The sequence below is a fragment of the Pollachius pollachius genome, assembly GCF_949987615.1.
Source record: "Pollachius pollachius genome assembly, chromosome: 3".
Lineage (NCBI taxonomy): Eukaryota > Metazoa > Chordata > Actinopteri > Gadiformes > Gadidae > Pollachius > Pollachius pollachius.
This window is the reverse complement of record NC_136936.1, coordinates 9539727-9558738: the sequence shown is the minus strand read 5'-3', so window position 1 is coordinate 9558738 and position 19012 is coordinate 9539727.

The following is a 19012-nucleotide window of genomic DNA, read 5'->3' as shown; positions in this document are numbered from 1 at the left end:
CTGGATCAGCTTTCTGCTGTTCTCACCATGATCCCCCCCCCCCCCCCCCCCCCCCCCCCCCCCCCCCCCCCACACCCACTGGCTCAGCAGCCTCGGCCAGCCTCGGCCAGCCTGTGGCGGCGGTTTACAATGTGAGAGGCGAGGAGCTCTCCTGCCAAGAGAGGGGAGGAGAAAGAGGGGAGGGGAGAAGGAGGAGAGGAAAGGGGAGTAGGAAGAGAAGGGAGGGGAGCAGGAGGAGAGGAGAGGGGAGGGGTGGAGGAGAGGGGAGGAGAAGGAGGAGAGGAGAGGGGAGGAGAGGAGAAGGGAGCAGGAGAGGGGAGGGATGGAGGAGGAGGGAGGGGAGCAGGAGGAGAGGAGAAGGAGCAGGAGAGGGGAGGGATGGAGAAGGAGGGAGGGGAGCAGGAGGAGAGGGGAGGGGAGCAGGAGGAGAGGGGAGGGGAGCAAGAGGAGAGGGGAGCAGGAGGAGAGGGAAGGGGAGGGGAGCAGGAGGAGAGGGGAGGTGTGGAGGAGAGGGGAGGGAAGCAGGAGGAGAGGGGAGGTGTGGAGGAGAGGGGAGGGGAGCAGGAGGAGAGGGGAGGGGAGGGGAGTCAGGGAGGAGAGGGGAGGTGGGGAGGAGAGGGGAGGCGTGGAGGGGAGCAGGAGGAGAGGGGAGGGAGCAGGAGGAGAGGGGAGGTGAGCAGGAGAGGGGAGGGGAGCAGGAGGAGAGGGGAGGTGAGCAGGAGGAGAGGGGAGGTGTGGAGGAGAGGGGAGGGGAGCAGGAGGAGAGGGGAGGGGAGCAGGAGGAGAGGGGAGCAGGAGGAGAGGGGAGGTGTGGAGGAGAGGGGAGGGGAGCAGGAGGAGAGGGGAGGGGAGCAGGAGAGGGGAGGGGAGCAGGAGGAGAGGGGAGGTGTGGAGGAGAGGGGAGGGGAGCAGGAGGAGAGGGGAGGGGAGCAGGAGAGGGGAGGGGAGCAGGAGGACTGCAGGCCGCAGGGTTTAGAGCAACCACAGTTTGGAATGTCTTTGCCGTTTTGTCATACACACTGGGAAAAATGAAAGCAGATGTGGAGTAGGGGGGCTACAGGGGGGATGAGGTGGGAGCAATCATGAGCAACCTTAAAGACGTAGAGTCTCTCTCAAGCCGGCTCAGTGTATTGGTTTACTACATAATGTGTACATTAATGTTATTAATTATTAATTATGAACTAATAAGCTAATTAGTAATAATCTAAAACCATGATATATTATTTGTAATCAATTACACATCATTGTACTTATTTATATACCATAAATAATAGTGTATTTGTGTTGTGTTGTGTTGGGTGTGTGTGTGTGTGTGTGTGTGTGTGTGTGTGTGTGTGTGCGTGTATGTGTAAAATCCCTTTAACATATCCGTGAATGTCTGCTGTAACGCTCAATATTTTTCTCCTCCTCATTCTAATTTTTCTCTTTTCCTTCCCTTTTCCTCCTTTAATATGTGACAGCTGGGTACTGCATTGATTTTTTCTACAACGTACATCGGTCCACTACTACACTCAGCAATCAAACTGCCGTTTATCACAATCCATAACATTATTAATCCGTATTCATTATTAATATTATCACTGCTTTCAAAAGTAGAAGAGGACAGGACACTGGGACAGGGCAGGATAGATGAAGAATACATTAAATAGCGAGCGAGGGAGATAGAGACGAAGACTAAGAACGATAGGGTGAGAGGAACAGAGAGGGTAAGAGAGGACAAATGACACCAAGACAGAGTGAGAGAGGAAGAGACAGTGTCTGAGGCAGAGTGAAGTCCGGTCCCCGGAAAGAGCAAGAGTGGATGAGAAGACTGAGTGAGAGCGGAAGAGATTAAGAGAAGTAGAAGAGGGAATCCGGTAGAATTAGCAAAGGAAGGCTGAGCGGAGAGAGAGAAGATGAGTGAAACCCGGCATAGTGAGAGAGTTAGAGTGATATCGGAGGAAGAGTGAGCGAGGAGGAGGGTGATATAGGAAGGGCAACATCAGGAAGGATGCGAGAGGAAGAAAGGAGCAGAGGTGGAAGAGTGAATCTGGTAGAGTGAGCAGAGGAGACGTGAGAGAGTGTTACAGGACGAGGGAAATCCGGTATAGTGAGAAAGGAAGAGTGATGTTGTGGGGAAGAGAGAAATCAGGTAGAGTGAGCGCGATAGAGAGCCTGCTGTGTGTGGGTTCCCATCGCGGGGTTGTGGTCGGGGTGGCGGATGAGTGTAATCGGCCTGACAGAGAGAGCTCTGCTGCTGGCTTGTTCCACAGCGCACACCACCACCTAATTCAATTGAAGAATAAATGAGTTCTGTTGGTCATTTGGAGATAAGTTGAGCAGTGGCAAAGCTTTGAGCAAGATAAGGAATGGCACCGGAGCCCAGACAAGAGACCCCGGACCATTCCTCAGCCTGCTCTCAGCTAAATTAAACTTCCCAACCCCCCACCGCTGTTTCCTTGAAAGTTTAATTAAAACACACACTTGCATGCACCTTGTAAGGACAGGTAGGCAATAACACGCACAGGTGCAAGCGTGTACACACACACACACACAGACAAACACGCACACGCATGCACACGAAAGATAATCCCAGAAGAGCAATCAGGTGGTTGCAGGACGATGTATAGCTCGTCAGTACGGGGCCGGAGGATTTACGTGAATGTATCCCGTTGTTGTTGAGATTAATCAGCTCGGCTCACACTGAGACTCGGCTGTGGAGGCCCTGGTATTCACAGAACAAATTGAATCCTTTTTTTTCATTCTTCTTTTGGAAGGGAATACATCAAGGGTGTGGAATTAGGGATACTGTGCCATTGTTGGAGAGCATAATAAGCACCCTCTCCAAGCACATGTTTGGGCAAATCACATCTCGGAGGAACTTGACGCGACTTAAAGGACAACTTGAATTGGTTTTAAAACCTCAACGATCGTTCGACACACACAAACAATAATTGTTTAATAAGAAAAAAAAAATGTTTCGTAGCCGCGCGCTTCATTTACTAAGATGCACCGTGATGGGCAGCTTCGAGGAAATGGTGAAATTGCATTAGTGTGCCACTGTCAAGATGGTATCATTTGATTAAAGAAGTTTTCTGAAGACTGTTCATTTGCTGTGGCAGCAAATGAAAAGATTTGTCTCGAAGGAATTCTCTTTCTGTTGATCAGCGTCTAAATGACCTCCCATGGAAATGTACTGTGCGAAAGGATCCGTTTTGCTGTATTGAATCAAAGCAAATACGGGGAATCTGCATTTTGTTTGAGCTTGGGTTTGTCATCGGGCCGTGAAGGTGGTTCTCTGTCTCCTTAAAGAGCCAGTAAACGCCCAAATCACCTTTTCAGTTGAAAACTTCCATTTCGGTTTCATGAAGTCAATATATTTTGGTGTTATTTTTTACAAAAAATAATATAGTTGTGAGACAGGGGAAATTCTCTGAAAACTCTGGCTGCTAAGACTGCTACTTCAGACTAAAAACACTTCAACAAGGGATAAAACTATGAGCTGCAAAACCTAAGTCGAGCTAGTGTGACATACATTTTGACAACGCCCCTCTAACCTGCTCTTATCAAACCAAATTAGGCTGTTTAAAAGCCTACCCATTTGTGACATCACACATGGGAGTGTCCACCGAGATGTATGTTAGACAGGCCAGCCTGCTTGTTGGTACAGTCCACTTGGGAAGGCTGGTAGGATGATCTATCTTTGGTAATGGCTTGCTGCAGCCTATCAACAGCACACCTGCCTAGCACTGCAACAGGCGATACCCACACGTTGGCACCCTTACCACCTAAACCTGTTTGCGAGTAGTTTCTTGTGTTTATTAACGCATGATTAAAGCGCTCGAGAAGTTTCAAACAATGCTCAACTTGTTCAGTCTTCTTTCCCAATCTCCGGTTGTGATGTGTTGATGTGTCTGCTGCCAACCGCTTTCATCTCTCATTAACACAGTGTTTTGGCATGGCAAGCAGCGACACGTGTGCACACACGCAAACACACACACACACACACACACACACACACACACACACACACACACACAGACACACACACACACACACACAAACAAACACAAACACACACACACTTGTAAAGTTTGCACTTCCACAGAGACACACGACTTGGTGACAGCTTCAAGCCCCTTGGGTTTTCTATTGACGTCAACATTGTCTGCTATGCAAAGCGACTAGGTCGAACGCTCAGCTGTTGTTTGACTTTGTACTTTTCATTTCATTCCGCTTGCAATTTTTATCCTCGGCATGAAAAAGATGGAAATCTGCATCCGGAATGGACCGAATTAAAGCTCACATTCATCTAGTTGTGTCTACACTGTGCCAAAGCTGAGATGGGACACAGAGATGGGCTGGGGGAAGTCGTCCCACGTTTGGATCATGAGCTACGGCTCCGTAGCGTATATCACGACACCGACCGGAGTCTGTGTTCCTCTGGTAGTCCTAAGAACACCCACACGATGACGCCTAGCGTCTCTGCTGAGAAACACACTGGAAGAGATTGAGTTTTTAGTATAGTCTAGTGGTTAGGGTGTCTGCCTCTCAACCGCAGGGTTCCTGGTTCGAACCCCAAATTGTAAGATGCCTTTAACACTCAACTCATTAGTCTAAAGAAGCTAAGAGAACTAAGTCGCTTTTTTATATTTTCTGTTCACTCTTTTGTATTAACTCAAGGAATAACCTATTTTACTCACACAAAGGCGGAACATGTAGATGGAGTAAGCTGTCGTTATATGCATTCAGCCTGAGCAGAAAGTAAATCTGGACCAGAGATGAGTGTGTTTGTGTGTGTGTGTGTGTGTGTGTTTGTGTGTGCAATATTTCCTGAAGTGTCAACTTCCATTTCTTTACAAAACAATGACGGTATATTTTAAAGCACTTCCATTCTTTTCCCCTGGATTAATGGCCGGACCTGAATTCGAAGACAAGCGGGCGATAAGAATGCTATTCTACTCCGGCCCGGTCCAGCTTATGTCTCTATAAACTGTCACAAACAGTAATTATTGATCTTCTGGTCTGGCCTTTTCTCTTTTTTTTTAAGCCATTGAAGTTCTCCTCTCCTGCACAATGTTCCCTTCCGCCAACTTCTCCCCAGAAGTCTACATATCTGGGCAGTGGCAGTGCTGAGTGGTTAACAGAGTCTGGTAGATGTTAATCCAGGGTCCAGCAGTCCTCCTTTGTTATAGCAGAACTTCTGAGGGTAAGCGGCACAGAGCCTGGGCCGGGAACCAAAAACTTGTCATGGGGAGAGTTTTGTCACAGAGATATCCTATCGAAGAGATGGTGGTCTCTTTGCTGAGCCCCTAACTAAAACAACAAAAGTCACCTTTGCAAACACTACCTCTATCCCCCTCTGTCTACATCGCTCCCTGTTCCTACCTGGCACACTATCACAACCTTTCCCCAACAACCCTCTCTCTTCATCTCTCACTCTTCCTCTCTCACCCTCTATCTACATCTCTCACCCTTCCTCTCTCACCCTCTATCTTGCTGTACCTCTCTCATGCTACCTCACTCACTCTTCTTCACTCCCTCTATATCTTCTTCTTCCTCCCCCTCTCTGCCTGGCTAACTCTTCATAATCTCAGCCAGTACCCCCAGATGGACAGCAGGGGGTAACCAGAAGAGCTCTGTGTGTGTTGGAATGTATTTCGATTTGAGATATTCAAACTTGAAAGCTCACAGTGTTAGTGCTGATTCATTTCTCCCCTCTTGCCTCCCTTGATGGACACACCGGTATGAGTTCTAGCGGAAGCAATGATTTTAATTCATGCGGGGAGTGTAATTTGAACCATTTATAACAGTTGGACATATGATTCTCTGCTGGCCTTATTTCACTGTGCTCTCTCTCTACTCTCTCTCTCTCTCTCTCTCTTTCTCTCTCTCTCTCTCTCTGCTCCTGTGCTGTGTATTGATTGGATGCATGGTCTCATTGCTCCTGATTGCGTTGGTAAACCGAGGGCTGAGATCCCCTATTCCCTATTCTGTTTGACACCTGCGTCTGCCCTGCCACCACCATTGGATTATACATGCTGCTGTCCTCCTAAACAATCAGAGCTCACGTTTTGAGAAGGCGATGGAGGATGGAGTATTTTTGGGGGGGGCAGAGGAGTGGATTTGAGAAGAAAAACAGTGTTTTAGAAGCTGAAGGAAGGCGAGATTGCAGGGGATCCGGTGAATCTCCACTGTGAATGTTAACGTTTTTTGTCCTCTTGGAAAGCTGCAGTGTGTTTGTGTATGTGTGACACACACACACACACACACACACACACACACACGCGCGCGCACGCGCGCTAGTTAAGACAAAGCGCAGGTGCACACATACACACATGAACACAAAGACACTCAGACACGCAGGCAGGCAAACACACACTCGTGAACACACACACGCGCAGACACATACAAACACACACATACATACACAGGCACACACACAACACATGCAGACACACACACAAACACACACAAACATGCACACACACACACACATGCACACAAACACGCACAGATTGGGTAATTCTTTCCCGAATGTCTCCACGGAGAGAGCAGGGATGAAAGGGTTTTACCCGTCCAAGAGCTACCCTGAAGTGCTTGCCTGGAAACGAGAGCAATGAGGCAGACAATCAGTCACTTATGGCAAGCGTGTCTGTCATATTATTATGTCACGGTCTAAAATATAATATATCAGTTGTCAATATGACATTCCTACTAATATGTTCTTGTGAATGAAGGCCTGGATGTTACTTCACTCTCTCAATACTGATCCTGGCCCTGGGATTGATCTATTGTCCCAATTTTTTCCCATTTATTTGTATTTTTATATGGTCAATCCTTCTGAGTTTGTCTCATATCGAGTGTCGTTGCTCCAGTTTGAAGCTCCTCTGTCCTTTTCTCTACTGTACTATTTTACTATTGCACCATTTTACTATTTACTTTCAAACAGATCTTGACTACCAGTGTGATATTCGATTCTCTTTGAGAAGAAATCCTCATCACAGTTCTTCTGTAGGTTGGGGTGCAGAATATAGGGCAGGGAAGTTATAAAGAGATCCTGTGCAATCATTACTTTGATTTAATCAACATATTTTTCAATCCCAGAATGTGAGCGTGGCACCAAATTAAATGCACACCGCATCATCTCTCATTACTTATCAACAATATGTGTCAACACTGTCCAATTTACTCAATTTTGCGTATGTGGTCAAAATGTACCACAATATTGACCACATACGCATATTTATTTCCACATACAGAGTCTGCCTCAGAATTCTCTCTCTCTCCCCCTCTCTCTCTCTCTCTCTCTCTCTCTCTCTGTCACACACTGCTTTCATCCCATAACCTAGCTTCACCATCAAACTCTCTTCAAAAAGTGAATAAGTTCAAAATAAACCAGAAACATTGCGTCACCCATCTCTCTTGAGAGGCCTTTATACAGTAGTGTTCACCTGTGTGTACCTCCAGGTAGGGCAAGCTTCAAAGACATTTAGATTTTTTTCTAAAGGTGACTTATTTTTAAGTAGGGAAGTTTTGCACACCTGGGGTCTGGGTGTAATGTTAGGACCTGTTTATTTCTTTCTCTCTCTCTCTCTCTCTCTCTCTCTCTCTCTCTCTCTCTCTCTCTCTCTCTATATATATATATATATATATATATATATATATATATATATATATAAATTTGTCTTGTCTACAGAAGGCAAGGCAGACTTGTTAGCTCATGTGTTACTTTCAGAAGAAGAAGTTTTGTTTTGCCATGTTATTTTTCTGTTATCTTTCTTTTTTTGTGACCAACATATGGAAGTATTTTTATTTTTTTTGTTTTTACTGAAAACCAAAAAATCAGTTTCTGTAATATAAAACTATGAAAATATTAGAAACCTGGCGCAATCTTGCACATTGTTGAAACCTGGCATCATTTCAACAATGATTCAATCGATCTATCAATGCTTTCATCAGTATTTCCTTTCCTTTTGAATTAGTTGTTCTGCACCCTCCCTAACCCTCACATTCTTGATGACTTATGCCAGATCTACTGCTCTCAGTGCAGCCGGAGAGCATCCATATCCATCCCAGAGAAGACAGGTCCTGCAGTAATTGAAACCCTCGAAGGCTGGTTTAATATTCCTCCGGCGCAAATACTAAGCAATGGCCGCGCCGTGTGCATCAATGGCAATTTTCACAAACAGTCTTGAAAAAGGAATATCAAAATATTGTATTTCCGATCTAATGGAAAAGTCTGAAGGGGTTGTTTGAATATGTGTGATTGAGTGTACTGCTGGCAATGGATAGTTCAATTCAGCTCGGAGGGGAAGGGAAGGAAGCCGGTTGGGGCCCTATTTAAAACACGCCAGACCTTACCACCCCCAAGTGTCGGGAAATTGAAAAGCTCCAAGCCGTTCGGAGCGCCATTTGCTTCACAATCAGTTCGCTTTTAACCAGCCGAAGGAAAATGACACGCATGACCCCTTGCTACTTGGCAGAAAGACATACTTCCGCAGTAAGGAGTCATTTAGCGTGCGGCGAATGGGAGGCGAGGGGGAGGGCAAGGTGGCAACCAGGGGTTTTGTGTCAGTCTGCACATTCCCTCTCTCTCTCATTCTCTCTCTCTCTCTCTCTCATTCTCTCTCTCTCTCTCTCTCTCTCTGTCTGTCTGTCTCTCATTCTCTCTCTCTCTCTCTCATTCTCTCTCCCTCTCTCTCGCTATGCATCCTCACACTGCACTTTCAATTTTACAGCCGAGAGCAGCCGTCAAATTAACATTCAGCAACTAAAGGGTTTGAGCCGGAGCATGAAAGGGCCAAGGAGCAGACCGGGCCCGTTGGCCCAGCCTGTGGACCCGGGGGAAACCTGAGGGGGGGATCTTCCCTTTGTCCCCTCTGGAGCTCCAGGTTGGTTTAGGACAGGGGTGGTCTTTATGGCTCCAGGGATACATCATTTTTTTGGCACTGAAACGGGTAAAGGTACGGCCACACTGAATGCGTTACGCGTGTTAGAGGCGTTGAAAATCAGCATTTTTGCATAGGGAACCATTGGTTTAGGCGCAAAGATGCATTAGACGCGCTAAAGCAGCGCGTTGGGCGCGTTAGACGCGTTTTACGCACCTAAACAACGCGCCCAACGCACCTACGTGCGGAGTTCAGAAAATTGAACTTTTTACACTCCTACACGTGACGCTTAGCCGCGATAGCCAATCAGCGTTGAGCTTGACCGGATGTCACTGGCAGAGAGACGGAGGACGCACAGAAGCAGAAAGAACATGGATGACCAAGTCATCGTTTCAATGTGTGCTGAAATGATGAGGAGATGGTGAAACCCACCAAGCTGTGAGCGCCTGCGGAGGATGTCTGACATGCACTCAAACACGGCGGTGTTTGGGTTTCCTACTCTCCTCGAACTCAAACAAATACAGCGCAGCGATGGTGGTGATCTCAGCCTTGTTTGTGGTGCAAAAGAAAAGTAGCGGGGGTAAATAAGTTTTGGGCGGGCTCATCTAGCTGCGTAGGTTAGGCTGTGTAGGTTAAGCGTCACGTTAGGCGTGTTACGCACGTAATGCGTTCAGTGTGGCCGTACCTTGAGGGTTAGGGTAGTAGTGGTTAGGGTTAGGGTTAGGGTAGTAGTGGTTAGGGTTAGAGTTAGGGTAGTAGTGGTTAGTGTTAGGGTTAGGGTAGTAGTGGTTAGGGTTATGGTTATGGTTAGGGTTGTGCACTTATGAGTTGAAAACCCCCTGCATTGAATGAAGACGCACAAGGAATTGAACATTTGCGTCAGCTGTTAATGCTATAAGCGCCTAAACAAGCCCGATTTTTGACGACCTCGGAGTGAGACAGCGTTGGCGGGACACTCAACCGTCAATGATTTCTACGCGGCGAGTAGCTGTTTTGCATGATAAATGTTTTTTCTTTATGTTTTTTTTTCTGGACATAAAATACTTACTGTCTCTACCACGCATTCCTTCAAAAATTACCCTTCAGAGAACGGCTTGCTTACCGCAGTGAACCGGGTTTGATTCCTGCCCTTGGTTCCTCTGCTGCATGTCCTCCCCTCTCTTTTCCATACCTTCCTATCACTCTATCATAAAGCAGAAAAAATGCAAACCACTCTGTCCATCACAGCGTGGTAAACAATACAATCTGTGCGGCGCTACATAGAGGTAAAGGGTAAAGGATAGCTAAGCTATTATAGGACTGACATAAGCTAGCAGGTTGCATGTGTCAAGGTAGGATAATAATAAAACGGACGTGAGGGATGAAAAAAACAAAACACATAGATCATAAGTGATGTTGGAGTTTATTCCCCATTAGAAGCCCGTGGTGCGCATACGCCAATAATTTCTTAATTACACGTGTTGTTATTAAGCTGTCATGGGAGCTACCTGACGGCGCGCCGCCCTATGAAGCCTCCCAGCTCATGTTCATTGACGAGGGCGCTGGCGCCAGACAGAAACCTCTGCGGCTACATGCTAATCTCACACTTAGTGCCGTCGATCGTTTCCTATTTTCTCGCCGAGTTTAAAAATAGATTGGATGGAGTGTTTGTCCCTTATTGATAGACACCAGATGATTACAAGGCCTTTGTCGCCTTGTTAACGTAGGTTGACTTTCCTTACGGTTGATTTGGGACCGAGCATCTTCTTTTCCTAAACCATTTAAAGCGTTATTTTCACAATGCATTTTTTAAAAGCAAGGTTGACGTTCTTAGAAACCAGTAGGCCTACGGTACATGCCTGTCATGAAGTTGCAAAAATGAGTCCACAATTAGCTTAGTTGTACCTATAAAGAGTAAATAGCACTTTATAGACGTTCACAGTCATTATGGGCTTCATGAAGACACGCTGAGCTCGCTGTCCTTGGGCGCAGCTTCTCGGCGGTCCGGCAGCTCCCGGAGCGTGGGCTCTGTAATGGCCTCGGTTCTGTCTTCATAAACACCGGCCAGGTGCTCGCAATTTGTCTCTAATGAAGTGCTGCCCTCTGCGGGGGGGGTGGTAGAACACCAATCAGACGCAATAATGATGTCCCCCCTCCCCCCGGCAACAACCCACCACCACCACCACCCCCTCCACCCCCAAGTCAATCACCACCGCCTTCATAACCTTCCGCTCTTCCACCACCGACAAGGCCAGCTCCACCTCTACCACCACCTCCACCGTCCCCTCCATCAGCAACCTCCAACACCACCTCCACCACCACCGAGACAAGCAGCACATCCACCGCTAACTCCACCCCCACCTCCAACAACCCCTCCACCACCACCTCTTCCACAAACACCACCTACACCCGATTCCCCTGATCCCCATTGGAGCCCCATCACACCCCGGCCATCCATCCTCCCATTTCCCTGCCTTGGCGTCTCAAAAACTGGGGTCCGTGAGGAGATTGGGTGGGCATCGGTGATGGATGAATGGACGAATGGATGATGGATGTTGGAGAGATGCATGCGATCTCTCCTCTAGAGGCTGGGCTGGCCCTTAAAGCAGAGGCTGGCATCACTAGCTCCTCAGCTCATGAAAACCAGAACCTTTTTTACTGCAGTACCAACCGTGGCGGGGTAGCCAGGCCGGCTCTGGGGGAGGTGGGGGACTGGGGTGGGTGGGGGCTGTGGCGATGGAGGACCCAGCATGTGTGTCTGTGCTAGCTGCATGAAACGCTGATTTATGAACTCCATTAAACCGCATTTCTGGGTCTTTATTGGGGCCTGCAGTTTCACCCAATCTGGGGAAAGAACAACAAAAAGTGGTTGTGAGCAGCCTCCAACGGGGTAAATTACAACCAGATTGCGGCGATTTCGCGTCACTTGAACTCACTGTATGTGGTTGTACAAGGCAGTGAGAGAAGCCGTGTTATTGACTTGGCCATGTTGTTGTTTTGTTAATTCTTTCTGTTGGCCGGTTCCGGCTGCGGGTCGTTTAAAATGTAGAGGAACGGCCTGGATTGGTCTGGGAACAGGTGTCCATGTCCAACTGGCCGTGTGTTGGAGCGAGCTGCTGGCTCGGAGTAGCAGACAGACTCACAAGCTGCCCACCAGACAGCTCCTGAGTTCTGCAGAAACCCAGCAGGCACCGTGGAGAGAGGAGAGCGAGGGAGGGACGGAGAGAGGGGAGGGAGGGGGAGAAAGAGGGGGAGGTAGGAAGAGAGATGGAAAAGGGAGAACAAGAGGGAGAAAGAGAGGGACATGGAGCGACAGGGATAGCATAGAGAAGGAAGAGGATGGGTAGGAGAAAGGGAGGGAGCGAAATACATGTAATGAGAAGGAAGGGAGATGATGGGCAGAGAGAGAGAGCAAAGGGAGAGAGACAAATAGAATGCGACGAAGAGAGAGAAAGAATAAAGTGAATGAAATTAAATGGAGAGACTGGGAATATGGAAGAGAGGAAGGGTTAGAGAGAGGCAGAGGGAGAAGAAGAAAGGAGAGAGAGTGGAGAGACAGAGAGATGGAAGCCACAGCCGATCTTGGAATATGATCAAGAAATTACAAGTGGAACAATTTAATAAAGGGCTCCTGCCACAAATGGTATTTTAATGGTATCAGTGTGATGGCCTATATATACAGTACATATATATCTATATATGTGTGTGTGCACACCCGCCTGTGTGTGGTATATACCGTATATATATGTTGATATCCATGTGTGTGTGTGTGGGTGAGTGCATCAAGACCGGCTCTCTATTCGTTGCTATGCGCGTTCGCCTCCTCCTCCTCCTCCTCCTCCTCCTCCTCCTCCTCCGTGTTCATTATCTTCTGGTCCCGGTGCCAGCGTCGCTGCTTCCTTCATGGGCATCATTAGGCGGGGCCCCCGTCGCCGCTCCTTGGCAGGCTCTTGAGGGCCCCAGCGGGGCCCCAAGCAGGCCCCCAGCAGGCAGATGGCTCCAGCAACCCATCCCATCCCAGCAGCCGCTCAGGGATCTGTCGGCCGTTTAACAGCCTGCGTCGCGGCCGTCTGTGAGGGATTGGATTCGGAGCAAGCGGAAGGGTGGGTTATAGTGGGGGGGTTTGGTGATAGTGGCGGTGGGTGTGTGGGTGGGGTTGGCGATTGGAAGAATGCGAGGGTCCAGCTGGACTTCCGATCAGCACCGTGATGTGTGTCTTGCCGTGCTCTGGTATGTGTGACTAACGTCGTCACGGATACACAGGCTGCACCAAAGGGCTTGTGCCTCTTCTGGATGTCGGGCATCTGCAGCGGTCAGATTACACAGCAGGCCCTCGGCCCTGTTCACATTCACACCCAGAATGTGGAACGGAGGGAGAGTCACGGCGGCGCTGTCTGATATGGTGCTTACATGCCACCGGAAAGACATGGGGCCAGGGGTCGGCTCCTCTCTAACGATCTCCTATTGTTTTCTTGTTTTATTTTTCTTGTACTCTTTAATCTCTTTTAATATGTGAGGCCGCATTGTTCTGCGCTGTAGTGGCGAAGGGGCTCCACTCCCGGGCAGAAGGATTCCATGTCCGCTCCCCGTACATGGTACGCGGGCTGAATATGTGTCTGTTGGCCAATAGACTGCGGTGTGGACATATTCAGTCGTCGTTCTGCGTCTCGGTAACAGGAGGGAAGAGGCTCGGCACCTCAACCAGTCGCACAAAGTGCTTCCACATGAAAGTGTGTTTTGGGAAAACCGCAGGTTGTTTCTATACTCTCTGTTCAGACGCAACACACACGCACGCGCTCACAACGCACACCCACACAAACAAACCCCCCTCCGGCCTCCTCTAAGTAGGAGCTGTACTCCCCTATTGTGAGCCAGACATGAAGAGTCCCTTTTCCCCGAGGAATGAATAATAAATAAGTGCATGGAAAGCACTTACTCACCCCCCTATCCGCCTCCCCCTGCCTCCCCCCTCTCCCCTCCTCCCCCCCACCCCTCTAGGGATCTCAGGCTGGCCGTGCGTCTGAACTCCGCTGAGCACACGGCGACCTGCTGGGTCGACTTTGCGCTAACACCCAAAGACGGCGTCTTGATGGATTGCCAGGAAATTTGGTTCTCCGTGGGTTAGAGTCTGGTACCATCATCACTCCACACAGCCGATCACTGCTTCTGGAGATGCTGTGTGTGTGGGTGTGTGTTGTGGAGGTGTTGTGGCTGACTATGTGTGTGTTTGTGTGTGTGTGTGACTGTTTAGGTGAGAGAGAGAGAGAGAGCGAGAGAGAGAGAGAGAGAGAGAGAGAGAGAGTGAGAGAGAGAGAGTGTGTGGCTGTGTATGTGAGAGAGTGTGTTTTTGTATGTTTGTGTGTGTGTGTGTGTGTGTGTGTGAGAGAGGGAGAGAGAGTGTGTTTGTGTAAGTGTATGTGTCTGTGTGACTGAGTAGGAGATAGAGCGAGAGCATTTGTTTGTGTGACTATACGAGAGAGCGCTTGTGTGTGTGTGTGTGTGTGTGTGTGTGTGTGTGCGTGTGTGTGTGCGTGCGTGTGTGCGTGCGTGTGTGTGCGTGCGTGCGTGTGCGAAGGAGGGCAGGTAGCTTCACGGGCAGCGCAGTGAAGGGATGGACAGCGTAACGACGTGGATCTGTCGCGGCTCGGTGCTCGCGGCCGAGGTCTGCGGGGCCGCAGTCCTCCAGCGTGGTGAGAACAGAAAACAAGAAAAACAGAAGGTCGCCGCCATTAAAGCCAAGGTCAAGTCTGCCGGCACAAAAGCCATCGCAGCGGTCGGCCGTCTGCGACACCCACGGAGACGCCTGCGTACGGACGGCTGCCCGGCGCTTATTGAAAATCAATAGCAATCTGTAGGTGGCAGCGGCGAGAGCGGTGACTGAAGAAATGTTGTCCAAACTGTCTGTTTTTCTGGCTTCCACTGGCTCGTGTACTTGATGCACTTGAAATGCTTGAAACACTTTTCTTTGTGCTGTTTTAAAAATAGAGTTGTTTTTGGGGGTTTTCGCATCATCAATGTGATGCAGACGGAGTTCATGGCTGAACGCTAACAAGGTGTGGTGGTGAGTTATAGCTAATAGGCTAACAGACTAACGGATGTCATATCCTCGTCATCCGGTTGGGTGTTACCACAGCTTCATGCATCGTTGGTAATCAAATGGCATCGCAATCTCGCAGTGCTATTCATCGCAGTGGAGCGGAGGGGATGCCGAACACTTAGCAACTAACTCAACTGTGAGGTGCGTGCAGCACCCTGTAATTTCTGAATAATTGCATTCTCAGGACTAATTTGCGGATATTACAACATTTCGCCAAAGATCCTGCCTCCCACCGTGTAGTTCACCAGGTTTTGAGCCGGCCATTAATAGAAACTATAGCACTCCAGTGCTGGTGTGTTTGTTTATATGTGTCTGTGTGTGTGTTAGTATGTGTGTGCGTGTGTGTTTGTGTGTGTGTATGTGTGTGTGTGTGTGTGTGTGTGTGTGTGGGTGTGAATGCATGTGTGTGTGTGTGCTGTGTGTGGGTGAGGGTGTGTCTGCATTTAGCCATCTAAAATATGCATATGTCTTTTTGCCGTAGATGTTTGAATGCATGTGTGTGTGTGTGTGTGTGTGTGTGCGTGTGTGTGTGTGTGTGTGTGTGTGTGTCGGTGTGTGAGTGTGTGTGTATGTCTTGCTGTATGTACCTGTATGCATGGTGTATGTTTGTGTGTGTTTGTGTGTTTGCGTGTGTGTTATGCAAATCTAAACATGTGCACGTATACACCCATGTGTGTATATGTATGAAATGCACACTGTAGGTTAATAAATCCCTAATAAACACAAATGGGTGATTTGGATATATTCCAATAAAACCCCATAATAGTGACTCAGCGATTCCGGTTTGAAATTGTTTCAACACAAGGCGTTAAATTAAAACACACAAACGAACACACTCTCCTAGCCTTGTTGCCAGTGCCTCTTTCACCAGAAAGGCAATAGCTAGCGTGTCTCATTTCACTTCAACAGCTCCAGGTGTAGCCCACCTGTGTGCGTACGAAATACCAAATTGAATATCGACCGGGACATCGGTTCCAATATTGATCAGAACCTCTGTATTGTCTACAGACGGGTGACCGTGTTGCACGCAGCCTATTGGCCATCCTCATTCTGACAACCTCATGCTCCATTTGGGTCATAAATGATCCATAATTCATGTCCATATTCCAAAGCTACATGGACCAATGAGCCGTGCCATGGAGAGTGCTGTGTGTGATTCAGTCCGTCACGGCTTTGTGTGTGTGTGTGTGTGTGTGTGTGTGTGTGTGTGTGTGTTTGTGTATTTGTGTGTTTGGATGTGTGTGTGTGACATGGCATGTGTGTGTGTGAAGCATGACTGTGTTCACTGCTATGGACCGAAGATATGTCAGATGTTGACACACACAGATGTCGGAAACACACACACACACTCAGTCACTCACTCACTCATTCAAGCGCTCACGCATGCACACACACACACGCACACACATCCAGGCTGCATTTGATACTGAGTTGCTGGTCACGTCCAGACAGTATTTGAAGTAAAGTTTTTTAACCACATCTTTCCACCATTCTTTCTCTAGCTCCCCTGCTGCTTGTGGGCGGTTGGTGTTTGTTATAACACTCACTGTTATTCATGTATTCTGTTTGGTTTTTTGACCAATTTTGTGATTTCAACTTTATTCATAAAATAATTGAATAAATAAAATCACATTTTGATTACGCATCTAGACTGAGCGATTGCTCCTGATTAAAAAGGCTTTAATTGAGAACAAGTGTTTTTGTAAATGCAAGTTTTGTAAATACCTTTTTAATATTTGATGACTGTGAAGCTGTGAACTACTCAACGATGTATGTGTTTGGAGACCACGGTGTGTGTGTGTGTGTGTGTCTATGTCTGTCTGCTTGGAGATTGGGGAACTGTGTGTGTACGTTTGGAGATTGCTGTGTGTGTGTGTGTGTGTGTGTGTGTGTGTGTGTGCGTGTGTGCGTGTGCGTGTGCGTGTGCGTGTGTGTGTGTGTGTGTGCGTGCTCAAAGACTCAGGCAGGAAACCCGAGCGACCCTCGGCGACGCTAGGCCCGGCTAGGCTACGCTAAGCTCACCCCTGTAGCTTAGCCTTTCGAAGCTGTTCCACAGCTGCGATCAGGAGAAGACAAGGAGAGATGACCTGACAGAACCTGTTCACTGTTATCCCATGATGGGATATGACACGACCCCCTCGAACCAGAGGACGGAAAAAATAAAGGAGAAGGAACAGGAAAGGAAAAAGAAGGGGTCTCAGAGGCACGGCGGTCGCAGGTGGACCGGGCCCGTGTGTAATCACTTACCTCGGATTGCGTGCGTCGGGTACAAAGTGGGCCGCGGGTTGCCCATTGTCTGCTGCTCCGCGGAGAAGAGCTCCGGTGGGGATCCATCATTGTGGCCGGTGAATTGGAAGTCGGGCGGAGGCGAGGAGGGAAGGGGGAGTAAGGGGGGGGGGGGTGTTAAGGGGGGGAGGAAGGGGGGGAGGAAGAGTAGGTGGAGGAGGACCCTCTGGGAGTGAGGCATCGTCCCACCAGGGCCCGAGGGAACGTGCAGATAATGATGAAGACATCGTACGACCGCGGAGCGAGGGGAGCCTTTTATTTCTTTACAGACTGGAGGTGTGAGGTTTGGCTTTGACGCACCAGACCAAACCGCCTGTGCTTTGTGTTGATTTGGTCTGACAAAGTTTCATTCCCAGCACGTGGAAGTCTATTGAAGCATACCTCTCCCGCTCGATCGATGAAAGAACCACAATGAGATCATGGATGGTGCGCAGTAAAAAATAATGTGCTTTATTCTGCAGTTGTCTGCAGTAAACGAAAAGTCAGAAGGTCAAGTATGTACACCAGAAACATGTTAATGAGCTGCGGATATTATTGAATAGCAGGGGTTTAGACCAATATATAAAAGCAATTATCATCTTCTGTCGAAGGCTGAGCGTTAACAATTATGTGCTCAAGATCTCAAAACATTTTGGGTTCCAATTTGTCTTCCTGCTTCAAATCTCTCTTCCTGGCCTTGTATGTATTTAGTCTCCGTTCCCGGAGTACCCTCGAACCTCTCTTGGGAAACACTCGACGACGACACCTCTCGTAAAATATTCCAAGAATATTTAGGCATACTTTGTGGTAAGTGGGTTTTTGAAAGCCCGGTGGCGTTCTACCAACCCGAGATACATGAATCTGTCCAATATTTCGCCTCTATCCTTGTTCTTATTACAGCTAATCGCGTTGGATTCATCGGCAGACGATATAAAACTAGATTATTGAAGAAGGTTCCGAGAGGGAGATGTAAAATAGCCCCAATTTGCATCTATGATTTTGTTAAGACGTTTTGTGGCTGGAGAAAAGGTCAGCTGAATCAAGACTGAATAATCAAATTACACTCATCTGCCAGTTTTTCTGTTTCAGCGTGCCACAAAGTGATGAAAATTGCGCTTGTTTGCACTCCCAGATGGTAGCGCAACTAACTTTTTTTTTTTTTTACCTCTTCTTCAGTGAGAGGGTAAGAGAAGATAATTAGATTTCGTGTCCAAATACCCCCTGCTGGCAAGGACTCTAAATGCAGCGGCTTTGGCTTTTGACAGGGTATCTGGGTTCACTGTCAAATTTTAGCCAATTTATGCTCATTTCGTGAGGTTAATGGGCAAGGCATTTAGACATTGGTAACAGCTGCAGAGTGGTGAACGCTGGGCTGTGCTGTCCGCCTGAGTGCCAGGCCTGAGATGACATGTTCCTGGTCCTCAGAGTTGTCTATGGAATGAGTGTCTGGTGTATTGTCCTATCCTGCCCTGCAGGCTGCCAGGCGCCTTAACGCTCAAATTAATTTTAAAGGGTTTCTTTTGTCGCACTCCACACAGAAAAAAACACACACGCATGCACAAAAGTGAACACACACACACACACACACGATGGTCTGTTCAATTGTTTTCTTTTGGATGGATGACTTATGCCTTTTCCTCTTTTTCGAAACCGATTTTTTATATTCGTAGCCTTGAGACAACATGTTTCGCTTGCCAGCTCTGCTTGCAGACTATATATGTGTGAAATGCAGATCCGGGCGACATGGGGAGAAGGGAGAGAGAAGGAGCGGGAGAGGCAAAGAGAGAGAGGGAGAGGGAGA